This window comes from Condylura cristata, unplaced genomic scaffold (assembly GCF_000260355.1).
Source record: "Condylura cristata isolate star-nosed mole 26May11 unplaced genomic scaffold, ConCri1.0 scaffold00006, whole genome shotgun sequence".
Taxonomy (NCBI): domain Eukaryota; kingdom Metazoa; phylum Chordata; class Mammalia; order Eulipotyphla; family Talpidae; genus Condylura; species Condylura cristata.
Window position 1 is genome coordinate 51,613,380 of NW_004567107.1, and position 21,878 is coordinate 51,635,257.

Here is a 21,878-nt window from a genome sequence, read left to right on the forward strand (position 1 = left end):
GGAACTTCTGCAGAGCCACACACTGAGCAGGCCATTTGCTGCTCCCTCACAACAGGACTTGGGCCACTGCCAAAGGCTCTTTCTTATTATTACTGCAACTATTGAAGTCTTCTGTTCAAATGTAAGAGATGTTTTTCCATGAGCTGTACAATGTTATGTTTTTGTTTTTCCCTCCTTTGTTTTGGACTTTTTTTTTTTTTTAAAAAAAGCAAACTTTGCATTTGCATTCATAATTAGGTTATGATTACTGACAAAATGGTTTGCTTTGGGGAGTACTCATCAAAGCTGCCAGTTCTTTCTCGCATTTAAGTGACATTTAATTTAGACTTACAAAATACAAAAACAGAAATAATTCTGATTTCTCCTGAGAATTTAAGAGAAAAGCCAAAGGTGTTGAATTCTAAAGCATCCGCACTTAACTAGTTCATGTGGTTAAAAGTACTATCATAAAAGAAAGCAACAAAACAAAGCAATTTTTTTAAAACTTTGACCTATTACTTGTGCAGGTATTTCTGCCATCCAAGGAACTGAACAAAAAATTCACAGACAAAAATGAAAAATTAAAATCACATTTGAAAAGCTTTAAAACATTTTGACTTTTACTCTGTTGTATAGCAATTTGGCCCTTTATAATCAAAGATTATTTCTGTAAGTTATTAGACACCATAATTTTGACCCCAAATAAACATTCTTTTTTATCCTCAGCTTCTATCCCACTACTCAAGTATGTCATGCAGATTTATTTCACTTTTCTAATTATTCCTTTTTTCCTTTCCTGATTCTTAACTATTTCATATGGGGCACTTTCACTTTCAGCCTTGCCCTATTAGTATTCTTCCTCTCTATTATGGTCACAGGCAGTTATTTTAAAAGCAGCACAACCCTCCTGCTCTGATCCTGAACTGCAGCCAGGTGAGCTGTGGTTTTCTCTGCAAAAGGCAGAAGGTGTTGCAGCTTTTATCTTCTAGTATAAGGCCATGTCCCCTACTCTGTAACAAATGAAGAACACCTTATTTCAGCTAACAGAATAACCTAAAATACAAAATGATGATATCTAAGCAAGTTAACACGCACATATTAAATAAAACCAAATTGTCTTCTTTAGTGTAATATTTGTCTCCTTAGTAGCTGGAATTAGTCTTAAGCCCTAGTTGTCTTATTTCTTTTTCTTTCCTTTAAACAGACATTATCATGCCTTGAAAGTCATTTTAATCCCTTCACCTTAGCCAAGCCATTCGGATTCTAGAATTCCAGAGATAACAATTACCTTTAAAAAAAATGGGGAGGGGGGGATTACAGTTAATTTGGGGAAGATGGTCAGAAGGAGGGAACGCATTCTAACAGAGATGCAAAGGTACTCAAAACCTATGTGAAATATATTCAACTCAGAATGTAAGTGCTGAAAGCAAACTGTTGGTTTAACCTACAAAAAACACAGCAATAAACCTTTCAGGTTTGGGTTTTTGTTTGTTTTTCAAAAAGAATATGCACTATTTAAATCAGTGTATATTCAAATTTCAATTTCAATGTCACTAGTGGGAAACGTACTAAATTTAAAAATAGCACCATATGAAGCCATGGTTAAAATTAAGATTAAAAATAAGAGGATAATTTCTATATAAATCCAGACAGATGTGTTTTTGTTTATATTAAATATCAAATTAACACTGTGATAAAAAGGTATCAAAGAAAGAAAAGAACAAAGGTCTGTGAATATCCACATGCAACATGTTAAGTCCTCTCTGAACTGTGATGAATTTCCTATGTCGACCTCTGGAACTTTGGAATATATTACGAAAAGAAGCTATAACCCACTTTGTGTTAGATCTAAATATACTGTCAACCAATTTTATAATCTTCAGTATCCAAACTTCCTGTGGTAGTGATTTATCATGTATTAGGATATCATACCATGTTACAATAACAATGAAAAACATGTATATGAAATTATACAATAAAGTACAGTAAGAACCTAATTTTAAAAAGTCTAACAATGAGTTCACTGTATTGCAGAAAGTTACAAAACTCTAAACTTGTGCAGACTATTGACCTATATTAGTAGGTACATGTGAGAAGATCAAATCTGTGTTAACCACCAGGGGTTTTTAATCTTCCTTTAACGAAAGGAAGCTTTACTATTAAGTAACACTTAGAAATATATTTAAAAGTTTAAGTTACCTTTTAATTACTAAAAACCAAAAGGTTTTTCCTTACCCAGTTCTATTTACAAAGTGCTCAAACACATGTTAATTTATTCTGTTCAACTAGAGTCTACTTAGTCACTGGATTGGCTAAATCAACCTTCCCTCGCCCCCCCCCCCGCTCCCCCCCACACACTCACAGAGACACCACACAGGCAGTTAACAGACTAAACTTGAATGAGTACAAACCTCAGAGGTAAAGAGATGAGAAAAGAAAGGAGATGAAGGAAAAAGAAGAGATGGTGTGGGATGAAAACAGACATAAAGAGAAAAAAGCAACAAAAAAGAGGGGGAGTGGAAAAGATGATGATGATGATGATGACAAGGAGAAAACTGGAAAGAAGAAAGGAGGTAAAAGGGGGATAGCTGGGGCAGAGAGGAATAACTGGAGCCCCACGACACAACAGTGGATCAAGCAGCTGGCCAGAGATGCTAATTCAGCGCTTTAACAAATCAATGCCACTTGAAAAGTACAATGCGAGCCCTCACTGGGTAGATGTCAGGGGACTGAGAAAATGCATTCTCAAGTATTTCACATTAAGAGGGAATAATGTGTTAATTTATAACTCTTCACCCTATACACTCGGATTATCTATCTGTGTCAGCGATTTGACTTCTTAAATTTATCAAAAACGCACTCAAAGGGAGGCAGCTTCAGTTTCACCACTGGGAAATGGAGGTTTAGGAGAAGTGTGTCCTAGGTTGTACTGCCATTCTTTTGTGCTCTTCTATTTGCTCTGAAGCACTGGTCGGGTGGCAGGAAGGAGTGGGCATCGGAAGGAGAGATCAGGGAGGAGGGGAACTCCTGGTCCAGTTACGAACACTACCAAATAAAAGGCTTTCTTGGCCTGTGGTTGATTGCATTAGGTACCATCCGTCAAAAGTGACACAGAATAGAAGGAATAACTTGAATCAGCAACCCCAGCTGCCATCATCAGAATTTACTTTACGGAAACTTACTTAAGTCCCTCAGCACACCCAGAGGAAGGGAAGCTGCTGACAGTTGAATTGTAATTAAACAGTACTCTAGTTTTGTGACTATAGTTCCATAGAGTCTATCAAAAGAGCTAAGGAAAGCAAGACTAAGTAGGAAGGGGCCATGTTAAAAAAAAAAAAAAAAAAGATAATATACCCCAATATTTAGATGCCTAACCAGAGGGAATGTTCCTTTAAGAAAACCTGCTTTATTAAACATCAAATTTTTGAAATTGTTCCCTAATGTGATTTCAGCAAACTTTTAATATAGTGATAGTGTCTAACCTGAAAGACAGTATTTCCTGCTACCAAAATTAAAGTATAGTAAGACTTAAGTTTTCAAAGTGCAAGCAATATCAACTCAAAAAGGCAAGAGTAGAAATTTTAGAAAAACTACAAAAGTGTCAAGAAAGTTCAATTAAGATCACATTCTTAAAAATATTAAATTGAGGTGGGGTTGGCGGGGGGAAGTGGTTCTTAATATGAAGAAAAACAGGACCAAGATGGTAACTATTCAGAGTTTCACTTTAAGATTGTTTTAATGACCAATAGCAGTAATTTATACTAAAGGGAGGTATTTTTATTTGCCACTTGTGCAATTGTAACAAACAGACATTCTCTTATTTCCAGGACATTCATATGTAAATGAATGCTGATGAATGGAAATGAGATGCTATACATGATGGGCAGCATTCAACACTTAGTTTTAAAAAGACAAAGTTACCTGACTCACTGAAGCTTGACTCTCCTCAAGGCTACAACTGGGCACAGAAAAAAGTGAAAGACAATGATGGGCTTCCACCAGTTTCTGTTGGCTAAACACCAGCTCACAGAGATATGACAGAAAACAAATGTTCTTCCCAATCTTAGGTTTGGCATCTTTTCTATGACATATTACTATGATTTTTTAAATCAATATTGACTAGAAACAGAAATTGTAATTAAACAATCAGAAATTTTAGTGACACTGAACCAAAGAGCTACAAGTCCAAAATACCATAATTATTCAATGACCTTTCTTTCAAAGGAGAGAATAAGTAATTTTCTAGGTCAAGAACAGTATATTACTTTCCCTTTTCATAAAATCTTAGGAGACAGAATATATTTTCTGGGCAGAATGTTTGCAAATGGAAAGAATCATATTCTATGTTTTTCGGGAGCCTCTATATGTGCCCTGAAAGCAGGATTTGCCCTAGCCATGGATACTGCATGAATTAACCATTCCTGTCTGTCCCATCCAAGCTACTCCCACGTTTCCATGTAAACTATTCTTATCATTATGGTACCATTAATCCCATTCTCTTTCCTCTCCCTCCCCCACCACACTCACCTAAGGGGTTAAAAGACTTCAGTACATTTGTGACTTGTCAGTGACATATAATACCCGGGTCCTTCATGCAATCAACTTTTACTTGACATGTATTTGCTCATCACAGGACCCGCATTACTACTGGGAAAATGAAGAAAAACCTAAATTAACACTTGACATTCAATATGGTCAAGTCCTTAATTGGCTGGGCTTCCTGAGAAAGCAATTTTCTATTCCCCAAACTGTTCGCGTGTCATGTGTGGAGTGCAGCTCTTGGCCATCACTGCTGTCCCTCGCTCCCTCTAATGAGAGCAGATGAATTAGTGCTACGTGACACGATTTGAACAGGGCTTCCTCCACCTCCCCTCCCCCTATCTCCTATACAGTGACAGCTGTGTGGCAAGGAAAAGAAAGAAAGAGAAATGCAACAGCAAAGAATCCTGTAAAGGATGATCATTTTTTTAAATGAATCTTAGATGTCTTGTTGAAACGCCAGAACAACAGGGTCATTTAATTGTGGAGGTGGGCAAGGGGGTTGCTACAACGATCAGGGGAATTATCTGGCTATGGTTGATTTGGGTTGTATTAACTTCCAGCATGTTTCTTCCATTTCTGGCTAGTTGCAGTATTAGATTGCACTGGTCTAATTAAAATGGAATTTACATCCACCTTTAAAAGTTTTCAAAGGTCTGGAGAATGGGTGAACTAAAAAAAAAAAAAAAATGAACAGCATGAAATAATTACTATTCTAAGATAAATATACCTGTAGGTTCAAGAAAGTCTTTTCAATATTTAGGTCATGAAGAACCTACAACACAAAATTCTCGCTACACTTTGTTTTCAAATACTTGTTAAAAATATACGAACTTGATACTAATTACTCTATTTTAAATAATTTTAGTTTAGTTCCCTTCAATTAATGAATTACTATAACAAAATTTATTTGAACACTGATTTAATTCTATTATTTTGGAGAGAGAGGGAATATATTCCATTTTAGATGTGTTTACCTAGCCAAATAAGAAACAAAAGTGTGCATGAAAGAAAGGCAAGACAAAATCTGCTCTAGTCCTTTCAAAGGTACTAAAAGTAAATTAAAAGGATTGCTCTGAGTCTTCACTTATTTTGAAGCCAAAGAGGAAGTAATTTTAAATGACTAAACTGCTTAACCAATCCAACTGGGAACAAACAGAACTAGAAGAGGGAAAGCATGTGGCCAATGACACTTTTTAGGAAAGCAGTTTGTCCACCTTACATACAATAAGTGCAGACAATCAATGAAAGTCACCAGTACCTTAGCACATTAGATCTTTTTTCATTTGTATTTAAGTCAGAGCTAAGACGAAGATGCTGCCTGTTTAACCAAAATTCTGCTAGACTGAACTGATGCCACAAAATCAGTATAAGTTAACAAAATACACAACTATCTTAAGTACAGCTTCCCTTTTTCAAAAAGTAGGTTGGTCATGTGTTCATCGTATTTATAATTCTAAATATAATTTAAGTAGTATATCACTAAGTTAACTGAAGTAAATTTGAGCCTGAATATATGGTGAAACCCATTTTTCACACACTTAAAGCTATAAGCTGTAGCCAGAAAGCTATTTCTACATTTTAAATTTGTGGGAAATAACATGCTTTTTCTTTCTAAGATTCTTCTTTCTCAAAAAGAATATCAACTCATATCATGACTTTGAGTACTATCACCCTAACAGAAGACAACCTATAAGGAATCTTATTAAAACATCTCAGATATTTTAATCCATTGGACTGGTAATCATTTCAAGACAATATGCAAGTTCTATCTGTACTCTCCTATAGCCTAAGTACAGATATTTCAAAGATTCCTTTAGAAAATACACTTCAGACAGTTTGTGAATAGACATTCTATCAGATGTTCGAAGAAATAAATACATAATTTGGTATTCTGGAAAAGTAGCTCAGTTTAATATATCCAGTTAACTGCTACAGTAGCGTTATTATCACTCAGCAACAAAGGGCAGTATATTCTGCCAACAGCTTTAGGGTGACCTTTGCAATGCTGACTAGTCCGTCAAGTTCCATCTCTGAGACACAAGATAGAGACAAGGATGGTTTATTAACTGAGGTGGGGAATAAAAGTCCAGAGCTTCCAAAGGGGGAGGCATTTCACATTCAGGAAATGGGGAATTCCTTCCTTTAAGTAGGGAAGTCATGTGCCATGAGATCAGGCTGTAGAGATCAGGCTAAACAGCTCCACATTGGTTACCAAAATACTAGTCTTCTGTGGTTTTAAAAAACACACAAGTATTAGGCCAGCATCAGCATCTTTTCCCCCCTCAGGTACATTATAAACAACTGTGATGAAAATCCAGCTGGAAATTGGTAAAACAGGATCAATGACTTGAGCTCTAGGAATAAGGCTGAACAGGAATGTTGACATAACCTCAAAGATTTAAACAAATAATGCTGAGGGCCCTCCCTGGTGGTGCAACAGTTAAAGCACAGCACTATGAAATTATCCACAGCCACTGCAGCATGAGTTCAATTCCCAGCCAGGGAGGTGTGACCTACATGGTGTGGCAGACCTCTCCTGCCTCACCTGCTGTTCCCCCCCTGCAATGTGTTTCAGTCCATCTGCCTGTTCTGCTCCCCTCTCTCTCTCTCACCCCCTGCACCTGTGGCCTGTACCCCAGTTCTATATGCATAAATAAACAATTTTTTTAATAATATTAAAAATCATGCTGCATCCTGCTTTATTCGGAGTAATTTCCAACCATTCACTGCTAATATGATAGGCTGACAAAATGCAAGTGGGTAGCAATAGTGGAACAGAAAAATGACTCTACGCTGAAATGAAAGATTTCTTCAATGATCACCCTATAGAAAAATCAGCCTTTTAAATTCAAGAAAGGTACTTTTTGACTTAAGAATGTTAACTGTGACTATGGAAAAGTGACATGCTTAAACTTGATATCCTCATAGGGATGAACAAGCTTTGAAGTTCATAATAAACTTGAAATGGTTCTATGGAATGTTAAGGCTTAATGTAGAGGGTTGGTGCCACTGTCATGCCTACACAAAACTATGTCAACCTGGAAATAACTGCATTAACAGCTCCAGGGTATTTAGCATGGAAGGCTTGCCCTTTTTTCTCTCTCCTTTTTTTTTTTTTTTTTAAAGAATTTTACTTTGAACCATAAGAAGAGCTGCATTAAGTTTCCAACATGTTTAGCACAGCTAAAATTAAAATACTTACTCTGGTTTAGAAAGGCATAATGTTTGCCACCCACTTAGTTCATGTTACCTTTACATTATACTATTCTCCAAAAGTATAAACAAAGCAGAGAGAGAAATGACTGCTTTAAAATAGCCTGGCAACATGGAACAATAAAACTATCTACCAAACACAGTCACAAATGTTATTTTATAAAAATTAACAGCATCTAAAGGGGTATTTTCTTTTATCCTTCATTCTTCACCACTCTTTTTACTTCAGTACTTCCTTCCCCTTGTATTAAAGATATTTCATCTAATTCCCAGTTGAAAGGTTTTTGAACGGGGTAAGTCACAGCTGTGTTGATGCTGGGCCTCTTGTACATGGCATACCAACGTCATCTTGACACACTGAGTGGATGCTCCGTAACAAGCTGCACCAGTCACTTGATTTGAAATACCTGACTTACCATAAGGCAAACTGTTAATCTCTGGTCCTTTCTCCAGTTCAGCTCTTCTCTGCAGTTTTGGAAGCAAACCAATAGTCTGTTTACATCAGAGATGGCTCCCTTCTGATTGGAGTCTGATACTGTCCACCAATGCTGTGCAACAAGACCTGAGACACAACTTAGGCACACCTAGGCCCCACTTGCAGATCATTTTAACAAGATGTTTTTGTTTCCTGTTCCCACGAAAATCAATAACAGAATGACCTTCAATTTGAAATTCAAACCAATTAATTACCTGTTCTGTTGAAAATGTTGATATCTGATTTGCCTGGAGAATTTCAATTAAGAATAGATTATTTCTTTTAAAGAGCCCCTTCAAAAATACAGACATGGAAAACCTCATCTTATACAATATAAATGATGTTTTCTTGAAGCTTGTATATAAAATATTGGCCTTGCACAAATTAGTATGGGAAGGTTTCCCCTGTGGTCTATCTCCTCCTTGTGACATCATAATCAATTGCCTGGTAAATTATAGCAGTCCCACAAAGATTCAGGGCCAAGAACCCACGTTAAAAGATGAGATGAAAAGCTTTCTATAGTGGAATTCAGCTTTCTGTATACCTTAATAACTGATACAAATCATGAAATTCTTTCCAGAACCTAGAAATCTGCTCTTTTCTACTTATAATTTAAAACTTTCTACCTGTATTAATAAATCTGAGCAATTTTTATTTTTGATTTACATTATCTATACATGCATGTAAATGGGTGTACCAGTATGTATGTTACTTCCCTAAGGAGAAAAGATAAAAAACCAAAATATCAGTACAAGAACTATATTTACTAAATCTTTTTATAATTGTGAAAAAATGAAGAATTTAATCATCTCAATGGGGAATTCCCAAGATGAATGATCACATGCAATGAAACTATTATCTTCATCCATTAAAATATTATCTAAAACAGAGGTTTATATCTGGCAGCCAGTAGGCTGAATATAGCCTGCAGATGAGTTTTGTTTGGACCACACAGTTTTAGAAATATTTGAAAAGGTTGCCAAGATTTAAAAATCAGGAGATTTCACATAAAAATCTGGATTTCTCACTGACAGAGAGAGAGAGAGAGAGAGAGAGAGAGAGAGAGAGAGAGAGAACCTGGCAAAACAGGGCCTGCATTCCCACCTGGCAACAAATGGCTGGAGCTAAGGAGTTGCTACCTCACTGTGGTTGACATAAGATCCTCTGGTCCACCACAGTCTCCATCAAGTTCACTCCACTCTTAATTTACCTTACCTCCACACAAGGCCCTTTTAGGCAATTCCCAATCTTTAAAATGCCATACTATTCCAAAGAAAGTTTGCATACATTACAGAAGAAAAGAAGTAGGGTATTTAGAAACAGGGACATAAAAATAAACATTTGATGCATTTTAATGATATGACAGAGGGAGCACATTTTATTTCAAAATATATTTGTTCAATAAACCATAAGTGCAAAGCAAATGAAATTCACTTGCATAACAAAAAAAAAAAAAAATAAAGCAAATCCAGAACTAAAGATCTGTTCTTACACAGTGATTCACCGAACATTTACACTGGTTTTCAATCAACCACATTCTTCTCTGCAGTCCAGAAAAGATGCTCACATCAAATTACTAAGAACAGCACCCATTCTGTTCCTTCACATGTTAACACTTCTGTATTTCCTTTCCACAACGATCATGTACTTAAGTGAAAACTGACCCTAATATGAAAATAGAATATATCTTCAAGGTACATTTTAAAAGTCAACATTTAAGATGCATGAATATTATCATAGCAAATACTCATCTTTACTGGCTCCACATGTATGCCACAACCTGACATTTATACTCACATTACATAGGCATTATTGTAGGCTCAAATGACCCCAAAAGTCAAGACATATTTCTTTAAAAATGATTATTTCCTAAAAGCAGATGTCTATGACAACTTCTCATTGCCTTTTTTCTTAATAGAACACAAGTGCAAGAAGAAATATTTTATATTAAACTATCTGCAATCACCACACTACTGCAGTATGTTTATTATTAGTAGATTTTATAAACAAATTAAAAGTATGTATTTAGGAAAGTACCCCTCTCCCATGTGTTATACATAATGTATTGCAAAGTACAGAAATACATGAAATAAGCTATGATCAGTCATATTCCAAATTATCAAAAGAGTAAAATGTAAATCAAATTTAGTAGTGTTTTTAAATTATGTTTCATCATGGGCCCACATTCTTGTAGTATTATTTTTTAATTAGGTGCTTCCTTCCGAAGAGAAAAGCATTTTTCTTCCATTTTCACATCAATAAAGTAGCCCTTGAACATATGCCAAACTTACTTCACAATCAGATTTTAATCCTCAAATTCTCTTGATTCTTAACAACCTGAACAACGTTAAGTAAACAGTTCACAAAATCATAATGATCTTACTGCATTTCTTAACTTCCAGTTGAATAGGAAAAAGAAAGAAGCCACAGGAATGAGCTCCATGTAGACTATGGCCCAATATCTGAGTGGTGATATGATACATTCCTATGGGAAGCATTTTTTCCTTAACACCTATCATGTTTAAAATTTGAACAATTAGAAGCAGACACCAAGAACTCAATCATTAATTTAGCTCTTCCCACTACTACTATGCTTCTTTTGAAGATGTCTTAAGGTTCTTCTTAGAGAAGATCCTATTGGGTAGCATGCAAATAAATGGTCATACTACTTTCTTTAAAACAACACGTGGGGCCCTCCCTGGTGGCGCAGCGGGTTAAAGCACAGCACAAAGAAGCTTAAGCCACTTCCCCATGAGTTTGATCCCCGCTTGCCCCGGAGGTGACCACATGGCGTGGCAGACCTCTCCTGACCCGCCCACTGCTCCCCTCAGCAATGTACTTTGTAGATCTGCCTGTTCTGTACCCTGCTCTGTCCTGGTGAATCCTCTCACCCTCCGCATCTCTGGCCTGTATCCCAGTTCTGTACAAATAAATAAATAAATCTTTAAAAAAAAAAAAAAAACACGTGGCCCACAAGCATATAAAAAATGTTCAACATCACTCGTAATAAGGGAGATGCAAATTAAAACCACAATGAGATACCACCTCACCCCAGTGAGAATGGCACATCTTCAAACAACTAGCAACAACAAATGTTGGCGAGGATGTGGAGAAAAAGGAACCCTCCTGCACTGCTGGTGGGAATGCAAACTAGTACAACTACTATGGAAAACTGTTTGGAGGTTCCTCAAACTGCTAAACATGGAGCTTCCCTACGACCCAGCAATCCCACTCCTAGGTATCTACCCAAAAGACACAAAAACACTGATTCAAAAAGATACCTGCACCCCCATGTTTATTGCTGCTTTATTTACAATTGGAAAATCATGGAAGCAGCCCAAATGTCCAAAAGTAGATGACTGGATAAAAAAGATGTGGTACATATATACAATGGAATATTACTCAGCAACCAAAAAAGAGAAACATATGTCTTTTGCAGCAACTTGGATGGAGCTGGAAAAGATCATACTTAGTGAGATAAGCCAGAAAGAGAAAGAAAAATACCGGATGGTTTCACTCATAGCAGGAGTATAATGGACCAAGCGAGAAAATAACAAAAATAATGAACAACCATATACCAGAGACATTTTGCGGGGGTGGAGTGGGGAATGGGATCAAAAACAGGGGGGTGGGGAGGGAAATGCACGGAATTACGGTGATGGCACACGGGTGACTTGGTGATGGGAAACCTGCGGGGATTACAATTAAGATGGAAAAAAAAATGTACAAAATGATGTAAAAATAAACTTTTGTAAAATTAAAAACAATAGTAGTAATAATAATAATAATAAACACGTGGCCCTCCCTGGTGGTGCAGCAGGTTAAAGCACAGCTCTAAGAAGCTAAAGCTACTTCAGCATGAGTTCAATCCCTGGCCCTGGAGGTGATCCGTATGGCGCAGCAGACCTCTCCTGACCTGCCCACTGCTCCCCTCAGCATTTATACTTTGTTAATCTGCCTATTCTGCTCCCCACTCTGTCTCTGGCAAAGCCTCTCAGTGCCCCTGCACCTCTGACCTGTACCCCAGTTCTGTATGCATAAGTTAAAACTGAACTTATTTTCTTCTTTAAGTGTATAACTTTAGAAGGAAAATTAAGACTTCACAAATAGTGAGTAAAATGTTTTTTTTTTAAAAAAAAAAAGCAGAATAAGAATTCTAAAAAAATCCTAACTACATTCATGTTGGTTTTTATCTAGATAACAATTTAGAAAGGGAATTTTATGAAAATCTTAGAAATACAAAAAGTAACTGATTTCCACCTATGCTAACTAAAACTTCAAGCGATGTTCTCCAGTCACATTATTGCAACTAACTGCAAATACAGTGTGGCAGTCACAGAAGACACAATTTTGTTATTTTTATTAGCACTTTATTATCTAAAGATAATAAAGCATGGGGTAATGAATGTCTAATATTATTTAGCCTGTGTTCTGTGGGGACTAGGTATTGCATGTCATTTCTTTCTTTTGTTAATCACTGAGTTCAAGAAAATGGTTTCTCAAATTGGGTTTATGTTGAGACTCATTTCATCATTCTGCATTTGGAGAGAGACCAAAATTACAGTAATACTTACACTTGAGGAAGAATGGGTTATGGGAATATTTTGAGAAGCAGTAGCAGTTGGCTTATTAAGAAATTATTAAAAATAACTATTTACCAAAGTTTAAAAAAACAACTTCTCACTTTTTCCAAAATAAAATGTTCAACGTCATGAACGTTAAGAGTTTCTCTCTACTTCTGAGAAAACCTGGAATATATTATTGATGCATAAATGTGGCTCAGGATGCAGGATATGAGATGTGTTTGCTATCAACAGATTAACACTTCATTTTCATTACTGTAATCTCACCACAGGCTGTGAACACTCTCTTTTTCTTATTTGAACAACAATGGTGCATGAAAAACCAAGCTGACAAGCAGGGGGTGTTCATTAAATGCACAAGGCCTTTATTCCCATAACACATCTCACCTGTATGAAGCCAGGATTGTGGCCTCCAGGCTGGCTACTGAAACAAGTTTTCCCAGATGTTGGACTTCTAATTTTATCCCTTCCTACTTAATTTATGATTAATATCAAAAATGAAATAAAAATGAAGAAATTCCTTTCCATAATGTATGGAACTCTGTACAATAGATAATACTGAATAGGACTGGTAGTGTTTTAAGCTTTTTCAGTCCCATGGTTACTTTCCAAATTGTCTAAGAGAATGAAAATAATCTTGTCTGAAATGGAAAATGATGAGATAATTGAAGTTTAATTCAGAATCTCATCTTGCTATCTCTACCCTAGTTTAATTCTAACTTCCTTTAAAGAACCATAGTTTTTCACTGGTTGAAAATGACAATTCATAAAATAATAACCAATCAAGTTATTTCCCAATGAATGAGTTCAACTGAACTTCATCCAAAAGCTATATTCGGGGAGTACAAATGGTTACAAAGTATAAGGAACTATTAAAATGAGATTGTTAAAACAGGGAGTTCCTTTCAGGGTGTGCTATCCACACACACATTACATTTGAGGAAATTTTAACAAATCCTCACCAAACCTAAAAATAAATGACTTAATTCCTATCAACAACCAATAGACAGGAATATACTTTCTGCATATCTATTTACAACATGTAAATATACTACCGTATTGTAGTATGGGATTATGTATTTTCTATAACAAGACAGTAAGCACTATCCAAACTGCTCTGGTTTTAGTTCTTTTGGTACTCTACTATTTACACCTACAACAGAAAGAACAAAAGAAATGCAACATTAGATAAAGCAGCATATAACCTAGCTGACTCTGACTTAGATTCTAACATGAAGGCAAGAAAAAGAATGTTTTCAGGTGTTCTCACTCAAGGGACACTATCATGAATGGCATAGGCTGGGGGGAGGGAGCACCATAGTGGCCAGCTTTCTTTACCTACCTCTGATTAGTTACCCCAAAGAGCCACCTTAATGATTTAAGACTATGGAATCTTAAATTTTAATGACAATTTTAAAAATTATTAAAATCCTGCTAATTAAGGATCTCACTTTTTAGTGTTAGTTTTGTTATTATGTTAAACCAGCTGAAAGTGGTCATTATTTTGGCTTGTAAAATATTCATTACCCTGAAATGCTTCTTTTTAAACCTCCAGTGCAGGCATTCTGATCAAATAAAAGTCCTCAAGAAATGTCTAGCGAACAGTCACTAAAAGACACCTTAATAAAGTTGAAAATTTCATGACAGTTACACAAAAGCACAGCAGGTACAAAACTAGAAGCTATTTCTTTTCCATATAGATATTTTTTACTCTTGTCATTTTTAACAGTGACTGCCATGTAAGACAAAGAGATAAAATTCATTAAATACACTGTGTTACATATACTGCTATGTCTTAAACTTAAATTTCAAGTCATCCATTCCATTTTTAAATATTTCAGTTAACACTTAGTAACTTTTTATCTCAGTCATACCTTCAACCTAGTGAAAGAAAATGTTTTCTTTCTCCCAAGAAAATGCTCTCTTGTATAGAAGCAATTCTAATTACCAAATGATAAATCCAAGAGTTCTGTTTGTTTTTTTTTTAATTGAAAAGCAAAAATCTCTTTCAGCTAAGTCTTTCTTACACAAGCTAAGTAAGGATCCTATCGAGCTGCCTTTCAGCGCTTCTGCATGATAAGCCTGGGCCTCTGGGTACATGTTTTTATCATGACCTTACTTAAAGAGCCCTTACATAGCACAACTCAGGACAGTCCTCCTGTCAGCGCTCAAACAGAGTACAGCGTCTGAGCTGAATGAAGGTGGCACCTCTTCTCATACTTCTGGTGTAATGATATATTGGCCAAAATATGCCTTAATCAATTATTGTTACTTTACAATTCCTTTATATCAGGGCAGAAGAGCCAGTGAAAGTAAGAAATTCAGGAAGAGATGAGGTGAAAGGAGAGTAAAGGAAGAAAAACTTTGGACTATGGGAATAGAAATAAGAACAACAGCCTAGTAATGCATTTAAGTCATCAAACAAATTGTGCCAACCGAACAGAATAAAGATTTAAATGAACCCCTCCTCAACAACACACACAGTAGCAAAAATAATACTGCAGTCCAAAAATACTGAGTAAATAAGATGTCAGATATGCTCGAGAGAATCAGTTTTTTCAATGAATAAGTTCCTACTGTTCAAGATTATTTTCATTTTCTTAACAGAAATGAAAAACTGATGGGTGTAATTAAAAGAAAAACAAAAGCATATTATTTGTTGTTAAAGGATCAATTCTTTCTTTAATTGGGATGATGATTAATAAGCTGAGAATTTTATTTCTAAGCTAGCCAGTTTGAGTAATATGTTGTTTTTCCACAATTACCCCCATTGAGGAAGGCTTTGTGAAAGAAGAAATGATACATTGCTTCCTCTCTCTTCCTGATCCTGTGTGGCATGAAATGCTAAGTACAGTGTCTGAACAGAATGAGAGTGCACAATGTCCTCACCCAAATGAACTCCAGTCATAAATTTTTCACCTTAGGGTTTGAATGTACACGGTGAAATTTGCTAGGCTTCCTACAGGGAATGTACAAATTAAGAAAGAATCAATACTTTTATTTTTCCTATTTCCTAAACTTTCTTTAAAACCCAGAGAAGAAAAAAAGCAGCATAGGTCATCCTCGGTAAGATGTTGGATGCCAAAGACCCAAGTATCACTCTCGGGTTGTCATCTTCACCTGCTAAAACTCCTCAGAAGTTGAGTTGCTCAGAATATTTTTTCATCTCATTTTCCCTTACCTGTTTAGTAGTTTACCTTATGGGAACAACTGCCTCCTTTAAACAATGTTTTGCTTGTATAAGACCCTTATTCCTAAATTATGGTTTTTTCTTTATTTCACCAAAGTTACCAAAATTTTTGAAAGGGTCCCCGACTCCCTTTCCATTACCCCTCTCCTGGTCCTAAAGCAAATGAGTATAACCAAGCAAAATGTGGAAGCCAACTGCTTTTCTGAAATAAAAATGGCATCAAGCTTTCGCAGATGGGCGAGATCAATCATTGCCTCTAGTCCCCAAAATCTCTCTCTCTGAATAACACCTAGAAATGGGTAGTTGTATAACTGCAAAAAAAAAAAAAATGCCACCAAAGGTATGAGAGGATTTTCACATCATGAAGAAATCATTCTGCACCCGAAAGAAACTAGGCACCAACTTCATATGAAAGTACATTTGGAACCACTATATCCCATGTTCTTTGTACAATAACTTATAGGGAGGTCCTGAAAAATTCTCTCTCATTCTGTTCTCCCTACTACCCAAGTTCTCTAACAATACTCTGGCAAAAAGAAGTTAATACCTACCTATATTAATGCAAACACTATGATTCAAATTATGACCACAGCTAAAAGCAAATTAGTTTCTTCTCTCATTCCTTTTAAGATATAGACAGACAGACAGACAGACACACACACACACACACACACACACACACATTTATTTTCTAATCAAGAGTTTCAAGTTCAGAAAATACCTCTTTGGCTATATAGAGTAATTTAACTATTCAGGTTTACAAGGAAAATCCTCTCAAAAGCTTTGTAGCTTGGTAAAGCAGGCGGCCAGTATAACTTTCTTTAAGTAAGTGTGTGTAATACACACAAGGTGAGACGGGAGCAGCACTAGAATTTTTGTTTTTCATTGAAATGGATGACGCCAGCTTGCTATCTATAACGGTCTGTTCCTTTGGAATCAGCTCTCTGTGTCACAACGACCTGGCAAACTTGAATGTTTCACTATCACTGGAGTCCTTGCAATCCTGCTTTGGCTGTGACCCATTCACTTCTACCCGGTCTTCTCAGAGATGCCTTACTCAGCATCTAATTAGTTAGGGAGGATTTGCCGCGGCTCTTAACCCTGACACAGGAGTGGGAGGATGTGCTGCTGTGGTAGCCCAAATCTGTCCTGTCACTACATTAATCAGATTTCCATAAAGCCATGCATGAATAATTGGATTTATCAGAGAATGTTAAGATACACTCATAAATATAATTATAAAAAATACCTACAATTAGAGATAAGATATCTCTACCTTTAAGGGATTTATTTTTCAACTGTGGTTACTTGACTCACTTGAACAAAAAGCTTTACAAATTATACACACAGTAACAATTTGCAGATGAAAGAAATAAAAAAAAAATGTCAAATGATCTACTATGCTCAAATTTATTTAACACATCTTATTAAAAATAAACTTGGAATTTGCACAGAGGTTTAAGATATAATGCATACACATCTGAGAATATATTCATGGTATGCTTTATTTGCATTAATGTGTATATAAATATCATGTATGTGACCTAACACTTTCCCACTGCTTACAAATTAGGTTCTACATGCTACACAGAGACTTACAAGGTATAGGCCTTTGCAACACACAACACCTGTTTCTATGCTAAAACATGGGCTTAAATAATTACCCAAATATTCCATTTTAGTGTTATGATATCAGGATAGATGTCAAGAATTACATCTGAATATATGTCTATACTTAAAACCTCAAAATAAAACACTCAAATCAGAAAGGGGGACTAAATTGGGAGTAACAGCCTAGTAATTCAACAGGCTGAAATTATATGCTTACTAATATAAATATTTTTTTAGCCTCAAGACCCTAAGTTTGGTCAATTTAATCATCCTTCAGTAAAACATGATTACCAAATCACGCTAACTATAAGAAGGGGAGTAAAAAGGGAGGAGATAAAAGTGCAGAAACCTAGGAATGGATGACGCCTGGCAATCAAAGTCATTTTCAAAGACCATTAACTATCAACTGCTTTACTCAGGGGTTCTGATTAAAAAAGAATGTACAACCTGTGTTAAAGGTATGTCTATATAAGTGGGATGGAATTTAGAATAAAAATGCATTCTACACACTATAAAGAATGAAACCACAAGATACAATCAGGCATCTAACTTAAACTGTATATGTGCTTTTTATTGTGTATGTGCTTTTAAACTGATAGTGAATAAACATTCAGATTATTTGAGTATGGGAAAGAATACAGACAAAACCACCATTTCTGTTTTAAAATACAGATTCAACAAACTAAAACTGTATTTGCCTATATGAACAGAAAGATCTAAAAGAGAAAAATTCCTATCGAACAAGCTTTTAAATGGATTCCAGCAATGTTATTATGTTTTTTAACACTATATTTTATTTATCATTTCTATGAAATGTGCTAGATTTTCTATTAGTAAAAAAGTTTGCCTTATTCTGTCATATCTGTGGTGAGCAGATGCTCTAGTATTAATGTAAATAGTTGATTTAATTTTTAGCTTTCTTGGTTTGCCCCTCACCTATCTAGGAAATGATTTCTCTGGTGATAACTAACACATCATGCTAATGAGAGAATCTAATGCACAATAGAAAAATGTCACTACTAATAATATTTGCATGAAGTTAAATAAAGCAACTGTAAGAGAATGTCAGACAGTTGTTCTTTAATAAGACACAGTTTCACAATGAAATTATGTTGTTAATTTTGTTACATCATTGGGTGAATCCTAAATTACTACATAATGATGCACAGAATCATTTATAATTCTAACTTAGTATTTCACATGTGTCTGAAGAAACCTTATTAAGGGATCTGCATTTTATTTGAAACAGGTTAAATATACCTCACCAATAATAAAAGGTAAATACCTCTAGGAATGTATAAAATGTGTGCCATAGTCATTTACCTTTTCCGTTTTCATTTCTAAAAAAATCGCAAGATCTATTTGTCTACTGCATCCCTTAAGGATAGTTAAAAAAGTATTTCATTTGAAATTCTCTGAAGTGTACAAAATATTTACAAAAATATGGAGGGAAAAGACCTTTTAAAAACTGATTTTATAGAAACTTCCCAAAAGCAGGCCATATTTTCTGCTTTTTGACAATACTTCATGAGGTTGAAATGTATAAAATAATCTTTTGGACTCCAGGAGATTAACAGAAGATGAGCAAAGAGTTTCTGGTCATTCTCAACCTGCCACTGATCAAAGTGACCCAAAGAAGAATTCCCTTCTCAAAAGTCAAGAGTCATGCCCTTTAAGGTTACTAAACACTTGTCTGTGTGGGGAAAAATTATCCCTTCTTGAAAAAAAAAAAATCATATATGAATATGGAAGAAAATGAAAATAGGTAGAAAGATGTGTTGAAATTGTCCTATCTGGAACTTTAGGGGATGACACTTAATTGTACAAATCTAAATTGGCTTTGGATTGTGATGTCTTTTTACCAGTATTAGAAAGACTAAAGGATTTACATGTAAGCAGATGCAACTTTGCTCATACAAAAGACAGAGCTTTTTATATTCCTACTTCCTAATTTACCAATATGTAAGACATAAACTTAGAATATAAATTTCAGTATTCATGAGCCATTTTCCGCTGTAAGTTTTGACGTAGCTAAATAATACTGGTGGTGAATTCTCTAAAACTCAGTTTTGAAAACTACTATTCAATCTCTTCTAATATTTAAATATATGATCAGGTAACTCTTTTAGCTTATTACTATAGAAAGCTTTGAAAAAACATATCCAATAAGTTCATTTCATAAACTAATTTTTTAATAGATTTCAGCATAATTCATAAATATGGACAAACTTATCTAGAGTAAGATAAAAGCTAGCTTAATGTGTATATTGAAATTAGTATCTTGATACTATTGGCTTCAAGAGACCTCATTTCAAGGAAAGTCTTTCTCATGAACACAACACATATACACATATACACACATCAGCATTGCCGATGAACTACAGGTAAGGAAAATAAACATATTAAACATGTATAACGCATATATTTTTAAATTGATACAGTTTGAATGAGTTTACACAGGTTTTATACAAAGTGAAATGTCATTCTAAAGAAGAAAAAAGAAACATGTAAATCTACACCTTCTTTTACATGCTTTACAAAAATGCACAGGAGGTAAACATTTAGTAAAGAAGACTGAAAAAAAGAAGGGAAGAGGGAGTTATTACCTGCATCAAAACCAATTACAAAAAAATAAAGAAAACATCAGAAATATTGTTAAATTACAAGATTTTTAAAAACTTAATTTTTCTTTTCTCCTTTATTTTATTATACCATTTAGTAAATTATTTAATTGATACATAAGTTTCTTGTCGAATTCATCATACACATAAGTTACTTTCCTCTATTTCTATTCTCTCCAAATATTCACTGAGGCTCACTATGATAGACATCTATATAAGCACACACAAAACGGATCTTTATATTCCCACAGAGTCAAACAGCTGGATCAAAGGCATCATAAGAGCTCAGTTATACAAGTCTCTCTCTGAGTGATTTCAAATTATTTTCCTCATTCTGACCCATCGTTTATATAATTTACTTTTGTTTTTTAGATGAAATAAAGTTTTGTGAGACTTAGTGAGCTTAGACTCAAATCTACTTGAAATGGGCTAGTGCCAAAGAAGCAATCTAACACCATCTATGTGGTTCAATAGCCATTTATCAATTGATCATTATCTCTATCTGGCTTTATTAACTCTTTTCTAGCTAGAGGGAGACCTAACCAATCTTCCCTACACCTACACACACACACACACACACACACACACACACACACACGCCACAAGAAAAATCCTGGAAGGTGGCATCTAATTTTTTTAAGTACAGTACAAGTTATTTGGTCCTGAGTTCAGAGAAAACACACCCTGTGTTCCAACCATGAAGTGCGTCACCCAGGCAGAGATGTACCTCAGACATGTCTCTCTCAAGGCACGCTGCAGTAACAAGGAATATCTTCGGGAGGAAATGAACTTTTTAACTTGCAAGAATGGGAAATAGCACATAAAAGAGTTGCTTATTGAGTTTATGTTGATTGCGCTTAAATCCCAGCTTACTGTATCAGCAGTAATCAGGGTCCCTCTACAGGATATGTCAAAATACACCTTACTCAAATGCATTTATCCTGTCTAGAACTGTGTGATAAAACTGTTCGCTAACTAAACGATACCAAACCCAGGCTCTGTGCACTCCATCTTTTGCAGAAGGATTTATAAACTTGTGGTAGTGCATAACCTGGAGAATTTTCTCTCCTTCGTTAACAATACTTCTCAAATAAAAAAAAATCTAACTCAATAAAGTAGAACTCACGAACTTTTACAAGCAAAACCTTTTTTTAAAAGAAGCAGTCGCGATTTTTTTAAGTGGGAAATACCAATTTCTTAATAACTGCCATCTGCTTGAAATCCAAGTGTATTTGTCAGCAATACTTTTCGCCCTGCGTGAATATACTAAACTCTTGCTTTGTGTGGGTCTGGTGTAGGCTCTGGAAAGCAAGACGTGACTAGGAGGGAGGCACCAGGGAACTTCCCTCCCTCGCTTGAGCACAGTCCAAGATGAAAGTTTCTGGGTTGTTTCCCTTCGCTTCCTCTCACCCTCGCTCCCCCTCGGAGCTGCAGAGCCAGCAATTGTGCAAGAGGAGCCGGGCGCAGGGCGCGTATCATCGAGCGCATGGTACGAGCCACCGGCTCGAGTGATTAATTACCAGTCGCCACTGGCCTCTCACTAACACGTCGCGTTCCCGGCACCGCCAGCGCACCCAGCCGCCTCCGCCGCCTCCTGGACCGAGAAGTGGCTTTGCGGAGGACGCCGAAGCCGCGCCCGAGCGTGAGTGCGCTGGCGGGCGGAC

General features: G+C 35.8%; 1 protein-coding gene across 3 annotated transcripts in view; it reads right to left on the minus strand.

Annotated features, from left to right (window-relative positions):
• BNC2 (basonuclin 2) overlaps positions 1 to 21,878 on the minus strand; it is a 395,304-nt gene that overhangs the window by 248,048 nt on the left and 125,378 nt on the right. The gene's annotated exons all lie outside the window — the stretch shown is intronic.